Source organism: Gopherus flavomarginatus, chromosome 3, assembly GCF_025201925.1.
Source record: "Gopherus flavomarginatus isolate rGopFla2 chromosome 3, rGopFla2.mat.asm, whole genome shotgun sequence".
NCBI classification, from domain to species: Eukaryota; Metazoa; Chordata; order Testudines; family Testudinidae; genus Gopherus; species Gopherus flavomarginatus.
Window position 1 is genome coordinate 138425200 of NC_066619.1, and position 9709 is coordinate 138434908.

The following is a 9709-nucleotide window of genomic DNA, read 5'->3' on the forward strand; positions in this document are numbered from 1 at the left end:
ACACTTTTCCTCTGGCCCACATGGCGCTTGAAGAAAGGAGTGCCAGGGCTGGGATTAATAGTCAGGGCTTGGCAGGACGGAGGAAGAGCCCCAGGCTGGAGCCCCACACACCTTCCCTCCTCCGGGCACCTAGAGCAGAGGCAGCCCAGCTCTGTCTACTGGATACCTCGGCAGAGTAGGTGAGTTCATGGAAATACAGTCTGGTCCCAAAGCCTCCTCCAACCCTGCTCATCACTAGCTGTCAGGGGAGAGCTCATTCACACCTCGCTTACAAATCATCATTTGAAATTCTAAGGGTACATCTTCACTACCCGCCGTATCGGCGGGTAGCAATCGATTGCTCGGGGAGCGATATATCGCGTCTCATCTAGACGCGATATATCGATCCCCAAAAACTCTTATATCGATTCCGTAACTCCACCAACCCGAATGGAGTTGCGGAATCGACAGGGGGAGCCATGGACATCGATCCTGCGCCGTGAGGACGGTGAGTAATTCGATCTTAGATACTTCAACTTCAGCTACGTTATTCACGTAGCTGAAGTTGCGTATCTGAGATTGATTTTCCCCCGTAGTGTAGACCAGCCCTTAGGTTGGTCAACATTGCTGAAGCCAATGCCCCGACATTGTCAGCAAACACAACAGCTGCGTGAGGAAACCTGGCTTTGTCCAGACTTTCCAAACCTATTTAACTTTCTCAAGTACAAGTATTTTTCATATGTTGTACCTGCTTTTAAAGTGTGTGTTAACGTTTCAATTTCCATTCAAATTTGCAACCAATGACAACATTGGCAGAGCTGCATGTAACTAGTTGACAACTGGGGGGCGGGGTGTTGGGGAAATTCAAGGGAGGGGGTGCACAGCTCCCTGGCTGTGGGGCGTATAGGGAATGCCCAGTTTCACTGAATTGAGTCTCCTACTGCAGCACCTCAGTAGGTTACATCAGAGAGGAGCTGCAGGGTCTAGGCAGTGGGATGCCTGTGCCTTTAAGAGCCCAGCCCTGGGAAGCCCATGCTGAGAGGTGCTGGCTGTGGGAGGGGAAATAAAAAAGTCCCTCTGCTCCCTGCCCCATGTTTGCAAACACTGGAGTCTCAGCCCCCCGGGGTAACTGTTACCTCTCTGCCCCTGCCTGTGCCGGGGTTTGACCCTCTGGCAGCATCTCTCCCTGGGCTTAACTCCGGCTCCTTCCCTCGTCCCTGATTTTGCCCTTCAGCCCCTCTCCTAACTCTGCCTCCAGCTGCTTAACCCCCCCCCGACCAACCCATTTCCACCCCCTCTCAGACCCTGGCCACCCTCTTCTCTGATTTGCTCCCCTTTGCCCCTTGTTAATCCCTGTAAAAAGTAGGGGGTGCTGGGTCCCATTCTTGGGGGGGAGGCGGGCTGGGCACCTGGCCCCTGCCTGCCCAATGCTCAAAGCACCCCCCACGATCTTGCGGATGTTTGCCAAGTGCTGCAGGGTCACCTGCAGTGGGGAGAGAGACACGGTTAGGGGGTGATGTAGCCAAGGATGCCTCACCCAACACTGAGATGCAGCCACCTCTGGGGTGGGTTGCACAAGTCAGCAAATGAATTTGCAACAGGAAATGCACTGAAAGGCCGAAGCAGCTGCAGGAAGTGGAGAAAAAGCAGGAGCCCTGGATCCCAGCCCTGCCCCTCTCCGACTCTACCCCCTAACCTCCACTTTCCTCCCAGAGTTGGGGGGAGAACCCAAGAGTCTTGATCCCCAGCCTTGCTCACCCCCATATTTCGATATGACTCCATCCAATAGCTGCCTCCCCAAATTGCAGGGCAGCACCACAGGGCAGACCAGGGACCTGCCTGTTTGCACAGGATGGGCGACGCCAGTGCCCCAGGGTGCGGAGAGATGATGCTAAGGGAGAAGCAGGCAGCAGACAGCCTCCATGACAGAGAAGGAAGTTCTAGGGGGTGCCATGCTGCAAGGAGTGAGGGAGGTTGGCAGGGAATGGAAGGATCTTCCCTCACAGCAGGTGCGTCTGTTTCCCCACCGCAATTCCTTCCCAGCCCAACCCCGGCCCAGGCTAATCCCGGCCCAGCTACCAGGGTTAAATTTGGCCTGGATTTCCCAGCTGTTGGTGGAGGGGAATGGGGCTGGGGAGCATGAGTATCTACTCCCCCTTCCCCAGACACAGTTGCATGGGAACTGACCAAAGGAGCCTGCAGCACTGCTGCCTAGAGGAAACTGAGGCATCAGCCAGTGACAGACACATCATGGCTGTCCTCATCCTTTTTCCATATACAACCTGGCGAGGGGAAGGGGGTAAGCTCAGGGCAGTTGCACAGTTAACCTGTGGAACTCCTTGCCAGAGGATGTTGTGAAGGCCAAGACTATAACAGCGTTCAAAAAAGAACTAGATAAGATTATGGTGGATAGGTCCATCAAGGGCTATTAGCCAGGGTGGGCAGGGATGGTGCCTGTAGCCTGTTTGCCAGAAGCTGGGAATGGGCGGCAGGGGATGGATCACTTGATGATTCCCTGCTCTGTTCATTCCCTCTGGGGCACCTGGCACTGGCCACTGTCAGAAGACAGGAGGATACTGGGCTAGGTGGACTTTGCGTCTGAACCAGTCTGGCCGCTCTTATGTCTCCCTTGGCGCAGCAGTGACACCCAGTGGGCAGTCAGAGTAATGCACAGAAGGTGTTTTCCTTGGCGCAGCAGTGACAGCCAGTGGCCAATCAGGGTAACACACAGAGCATGTTTCCCTTGGAGCAGCAGTGACACCTCGTGGTCATTCAGGGTAATGCACAGAAAGCGTTTCCATTGATAGAGCAATGACACCCAGCGGTCAGGTGGTGTAATGCACAGCGTGTGTCTGCCTTCTAGGAGCAGTGACACCCACGGACCAGTCACGGTAAGGCACAGAGTGTATTTCTCACCAAGCTGGGTAATGCACAGAGCATGTTTCCCATGGAGCAGCAGTGACACCCAGTGACCAGCAGGAGTGGCATCAGACTCTTCTCGTTTGGTGGGAGACTGAGGTGGGTAGACAAAAAAAATTGGGGGGCTGTGCCCCCCATCACCTGGCCTCTCCCATGCCTCTGCTCCTTCTCAGTTAAAGGCCAGGCTCATCTCCTCTCCCACGGGCCAGGGTTTACAGCAATACAACCTTTATTAAAATAAAATAGTGAACAGTTTACTTTCAATAAGCTAAATCTGTCCAAATTTTAGTATTAAATCCAAAGTTCTTAAAGATCCCATCAACAACCAAAACCTAAATGAAAATTTGAAACCAAAAACAATGCTTAATTTAAAACCCAAACATTAAGAAAAACTTTGTTTTTAAAAATAAAAACTAACAAATGCCATAAATTAATAATTTCAAGGTTTTATCAAAAAGGTGTGCTACAGCAGGATGATAAAATAACATCAAATAAATAAGCCTGAACTCTAAAACCTCCTATAAAGGAATTGAATCCTTGAATACTGGCCAAATCTGTATAAAATATGCAGAAGTATGTCAAAACTGGTGTTGCAGGTCAGCCATTCGAATCCAGCAAATGTCAATTAAAATCTCCATTCCAACTTAAAAAACCAAAACAACCCAATAAACCAAAACAGTCACCGCCTGAAACAAACCTGCACAGAAGCAAAATTAAACCTGTGCCAACATTGGAACAAATGATGTAAATGTCTAATTCTAACTTCTTGTTTCTTGCAGGAGGAAAGTGTTTTGCACCCCAGTAACCAGGCTATCACTGCAGCTTTCCTTTCACGAAATAAGATTTTTACCAAATATAAATTGCCCTCAAATTTCTCTAAGAGAAATTGAAATTGTATCTTTGCACTAATATCCCAAGTGTGCAAGTCCATCCCCTCAGAGCAGCCCCACACCCTGAGCCCAGGGGAGAATCCCAACTAGTTTGGGCATTTGTAACCCTGGGGCCTGAAGCTGATGAGAGAAAGGGAAGTGAGCCATCTTGGAGCTTTCCGATACCACCTGCTGGGAGCACAGGGAATTGACTGAGCGACGTCCTGGCTGATTTTGACCTTGTTCTCCACCAGCAGGCTCCACTGGAGAGCTCGGGAGTGACATGACCATGGGAGCACCCTATGTACATATTAAAATCTGGCATTTGGGGGCCATTGGGGTGAAATGTAGGTACTTTTGGGGTTGGGTCCCACATGCGAAGGGATGTGGACAATTTGGAGAGGGTCCAGCGGCGGGCAATAGAAATGATTAGGAGGCTGGGGCACATGACTTACGAGACCCTACAGGCCATATCCTGTATGTTAAGCTAAGGCAAGGTTAGCATATCTATATTGTGACCTTTTACTAAGAAAGCAAAGTTGACCTGTATCTTGTTACTTAAATAGATAAGTACTCACGCCTGTCTAAGACTTTTACTTAGACCAATCGACAATGGAGAATGGCATAGGGTTTTTTTTTTCAGTATTCTACCCACAGACTTAACAGGTACAACACAAGGGAACTTATGTGCATATGTACATGTCATCAACATGCACAAACATACTAGCCTGTGAAGTAAGCGTACCCTAACGTTTTGTGGGTGAGGAATGAAATTTGGACATAGGAGGAAGGATTTCCGGTGCTTGTGCCCTATAAAAGAGGTAACCCACCTCACTAGAGCACTTCACTCTATCATTCTGACTTACTTCCTCCACTCTCTCTCTATGTACTAGCAGTAGGCTGTACTTGTTCTTAAACTTTAAGTTTCAAGGGAACTAGGCTAAGCTCCATTTCCGTAAGTTTTTATTCTTTGTTTATTAGGTTTTGATTTTAAGTTTAACTTAGTCAAGTAAACCCTAAGTAACAGTAGCTTTTTCTAAGCGCTGCATCTTTCACTCAAGAATTGAGAAACCTGAACTGCAAGGCTGGTTCTGTGTCTCTTACCACCAGGTTATCAAGGAAGTGTGGTAAGAGACATTAACCAAAACTTTGTTGCATATAATGCCCTATGTATCTATTGAATAGCAGTAAAGCAACTGTAACTTTGTAACTCAATTAAATTAAATAAAATGTAAGCTAATAAATTAAATTTTCATCATATTATCCAAATTAATATTATTAGTACACCCTAAATCAGGGTACATGGGACAGAGAGTTGGAGTGCAGGTGGATGAGGGCACTGGCCCTGGGAGTGCAGGCTCTAGGGTGGGGTTAGAATGAGAGGTTCAGGGTGCAGTAGAGGGGACGGGGTTAGGGCAGAGAATTGGGCTGTCAGGGCTCTGGAACAAGACCAGGAAAAAGAGAATTGAGGTGAAAGAGGGAGATCAGGCTAGAGCAGAAAGTGGTGGGGGAAAAAGAAGTTTGAGCTGTAGGTGGGAAGAAAAAACTCAACCCCCCTCTTATCAGGGCATCTAAGAACTAGATGAAAGACATCTCTCCCCCACTGCAATAGCAACTCCAGTGGGCCTGGGCTGAGGGGAGAACTCCTCTCCCCAGCAGCTCCAGCTGGTTGGGCTACAGACATCTTGCCTCCACAGATCTGGTGTTCTTGGGCTGGGACAGGGGAGGGGCTCCTCTCCTCTCCATTTGGGACATGGCGGGATGAGAGATGTGACAGAGCTTTACGGGAAATCATTATTTGCCTGATTCATGTGCCAGTCCTAGTCTCTGCTGACCCAAACAAGCCATTTATCCTGCATGCTGATGCCAGTTTGGAGGGTTTGGGAGCAGTCTCGTACCAGGAAGTGGAAGGCAAATGTAAATCTGTAGCCTTTGCCAGCTGAGGACTGTCTGATAGCGAAACTTGCTATCCCATCCACCAGCTGCAGTTCTTGGGCTTGAAATGGGCCATCACTGAGAACTTTGGAGACTACTTGTGTGGTGCTCAGTTTCAGGTATGGACAGAGAACAATCCACTGACTTATGTGTTAACAAGGGCTAAGCTGGATGCTGCAGGGCAGAGATGGGTGGCTACTTTTGCTAGCTGTGACTTCAGCATTCAATACCAATGATTTGGTATAATAGGGAGTGTGATTTACCAGGAGCACCAATTCTTGGTTGTGGGGAGGATGTAAGCAGGGTCAGAATGAACTCTACCCTGATATCTGTTGGTGATGTGTTGTAAAAGTCTTTTGTTGCTGATGTGCATGGTCACACCCACCCCGCATTGCATGATGGGGGTGCTTGTCCAAATGGTCATTTCGGCTGCTGTGAGATCCCCAATCTCTTTCTTATTAGGGCAGGAGTAATAAAGTGTAGTTATCCTGGTGATATGAATCAAGGACAGTAGAACGGTCCTTAGCAGTTCATGCTTTTGGGAGTCACCCGAACCTACATATATCTCATTAGGCAAGGGACATGGGTTCCAAAGCATAGTGAAATAAAAAAGGTTGAAAATGAATATTTAAATTTAGTACTATGGGTCTTTTTTGAAGTTTCTAACTGCAGATTTTATGGGTTTTTTTCTTTTCTAGTTTAAAAATAAAGCTCTTTGTAATTGTATTACAAATTCAGTTCTATGCTACAGACCTAAGATCACTAATAGTTAAGTATAAATTTTAGATGTACTTAGAGTGGGGGGTTCTGATCTCACTTACACACTGAAAGTTGTAAGCAACTTCACAGTTAGGTAAAATGCTCTTTTCCACTCTGACTGCATGGAAATTTTGCAGGTTGGACTCAGGGAATGCAGCTGGGGGGCAGGACTGTTGTGGCACATACCCCATTTCTGCAACCAACATTTGCTACCTCACTCCATAATGCCACACACAGAGCGACCTTTTACCTTTCAGAACCAGAATATATCACAGAAGAGATCTAATAGCATAAGCTTAAGGTGAGGGACTGTAGCACTAACAGCAATTTTAAGAGATTCAAAAATGTCTCTGTCTTTACACACCAGGAACAGCAAAAAGGAAATCAACTAAAACAACCACAGACAGCTAAACACCCATTCTTACCTCCCACATGCTTTTGGCATTTGGAACACATACCCCTTAATGGTGAGTACTTTTCAGGTGAGGGTGAAGCTGAAGGCTTAACTGAAAACAGTTTAAGAAGTGCTCCCGTCTCTGGCACTCAGCTATCCAGCTCCCAATGGGGTCCAAACCCCAAATAGATCCCTTTTACCCTGTAGAAGCTGTAATATCCTGTGACCAGGACAGCTGCCTAGCAGACTGCGCATCTGCCTGCCAGCGTGAGAGCGCATAAGGTGCTAATCCAGATAGTGATGGCTGGGTGGCAGCGGTCATGAAAAACCAGCAGAATGGTGCAGCAAAAGTGTGCTGGGCCCATAACCCAGAGATTAATGGATCAAAGCCATCCTCTGCTACATGTGTGCTTGCTTCTTTTCCCTCAGGGCCTTCCAGCAAGGCAGTGACCAGCAGAGCACCAAGAGCCTAGGCCATGAGGCTACCTGGACTGAAGGCAAGAGGCAGGCCTGGGTATGGCGAGGGCCTCCTGTCCTGGAATGAGGCTGCAGTACTTCCTGGTCCCCTTTTCCCACCCACACTGGCAGGCAGCGTGTGCTGCGGGAGAACAGGAAGGAGGCTCTCGGGACACCAGGCAGTGCTGTGTGTGTGGCTGTCAGGGGAAAGAGCCTAGGCTCCTGACTCAAACTGCCATTGACTGGCGTGGCTCTGCACACCGTCAGCCAGGGCAGGCCAGGCTGCGGACGTGACTCAGGCGTGAGCAGCATGGCCGCGCTTTCCTGACAAGGCGTGAGGCAGGCCAAGAGCTTTGCACAGCTTACAGGGAAGTGGGAGGGAGGCGTCTTTGAGCCGGCGTGTCTCGTCTGCTTCTCCTTTGCCACTTGGGCGGAGGCGGGGAGAGAGCGAAATGTTCCTGGCTGAAAGTTTTTGTGCTCGGCCTTGAGGATTAAACCTGAGCCTCTGGAACAGCTGCTGGGAGATGGGTTTCTGAATGACATCCAGCCCGGTCTTCGGGCCACTAGCTGAACGCACTGAGGCCAAGAGGCAGCAAAATGGGACCTTTGAGGCTCTCCGCAGGCAGGGCCAGCTTTAGGAAGTGCGGGGCCCAATTCGAACATATTCGGCGGGGCCCCGGCAGGGATGACTAAAAAAAAAACCATGTAAATAAAAGCCTTTCATTTCTTAGCAGCCGGCTCCCTGTAAAAAGTTCTGATTTAAGGGATGTGCCACAGTATGTATTTTTTGTACCAATAGGGTTACCATACATCCATATTTTTAAAAATTTCTCCCAAATGGTCTATTTAAGAACCAAAAAGCTGGACATGTCCAGGAAAATACGGATGTATGTTAACCCTACCTAAAATTCTTTTTTAAAAAGATGGGCCTGAACTAGAAATGAGCTCCGTTTCACATGTGTGGGTCCCCGCCACTCCCTGGGGGTGTGCTAGGGTGACCAGATGTCCCGATTTTATAGGGACAGTCCCGATTTGGGGGGTCTTTTGCTTATATAGGATCCTATTACCCCCCACCCTGTTCCAATTTTTCACACTTGCTGTCTGGTCACCCTAAGGTGTGCACATGTGTGGGTCACAGCTGTTCACTGCCCCTCTCATTGCAGCGTGTGTGCAGGGTTACTGCCCTGGGAACTGCAGGGCACCAGTGGACATGGGGCTGGCTGGAGGCAGGGCAGGGGCTGACTGGAGGTCGGGTCTGGCTGCAAGCAGGGCAAGGCGTGCGGGGCTGGCTGCAGACAGGACAGGGGGTGCAGGACTGGCTGCAAATGTGCTGGCTGCAGGCAGGGCAGGGTGTGTGGGACTGGCTGCTGACAGGGGCTGGCAGCAGGCAGGGGGATGTGGGGTGGAGTGGGCTGGTTGGCTTCAGGCAGGGCCTCAGGGGAGTGCGCAGGGGTTGGCAGGCCTGGAGACAGAGGAGTGTGGGACTGGCTGGCTTAAGGCAGGGGAGTGCGGCAAGGGTTGACTGGAGACAGGGCACGGGGTGCGGGGCTGGTGCAGGCAGGGCAGGGGGTGCAGCAGGGGCTGGCTGTGGGCAGGGGTGCGGGTACAGGGGGTACAGCCTACCCTGTACGGTAAGTGCCCCCTCCTCCACCAAGGTAGCAGCAGCAGCCCAGGGCTCGGGGGCTATTTAAAGGGCCTGGGGCTCCCCTGCTTCCACCGCCCCAGCCCTTTGAATAGCCGCGGGAGCCCTGGGGAAGTGGCGGGGCTCCGGGGGCTGTTTAAAGGGCCGGGGCGGTAGAAGCAAGGGGAGCCCCAGACTTTTTAAATAGCCCCCAAGTCTCCAGCAGTGGGGCTCTGGTGGCAATTTAAACAGCCTGAGGCTCCAGTCCCTGCTGGGAGCCCCAGGCCCTTTAAATTGCCCCCTGGGGAAGCTGGGCCACCCTAGTACAGTGCACCAGCAGGGCTTGGGTGCGGGGCCCGATTCAGGGGAATTGGTTGAATTGGCCTAAAGCCGGCCCTGCCCGCAGGAAAGCAAGGAAGTAGCACAGGCTTATCACTGTCCCTGGGTGGGCTTGAACCACCATCCTTTCAGTTAAGAGCCAAACGTGCTGACCCATTGCACCACAGAGACACAGACAGGCCAGGCTGTATGGAGCACAACAGTCAGGAATCAGCTCAGGGTCCGGTCTAGCACATGCATGCAGTGGTTGGACAAGCAACAGCAAGGAACTGGACTGGTGCGGAGTGAAAGATCTGTGGGAAGGAACCGAAAATAGTACTGGGGCTGCAGTACAGGGCTTGCATACACTTTCTTTGGCCTGTTTTGCTGGAAGAGTTAGCAGGGCAAGCTTGTTAGTCACAGGTAAGGGGGTGAGTTTATGCAAATTCTGGACTCTGG

At 50.4% G+C, this 9709-nt stretch overlaps 1 non-coding gene across 1 annotated transcript; it reads right to left on the reverse strand.

Annotated features, from left to right (window-relative positions):
- Positions 1 to 9368: 9368 nt before the first annotated feature.
- Positions 9369 to 9442, reverse strand: TRNAK-CUU (transfer RNA lysine (anticodon CUU)). Its single transcript has one exon. It is a non-coding gene; the product is annotated as a tRNA-Lys (tRNA).
- Between the last annotated feature and the right edge of the window lie 267 nt (positions 9443 to 9709).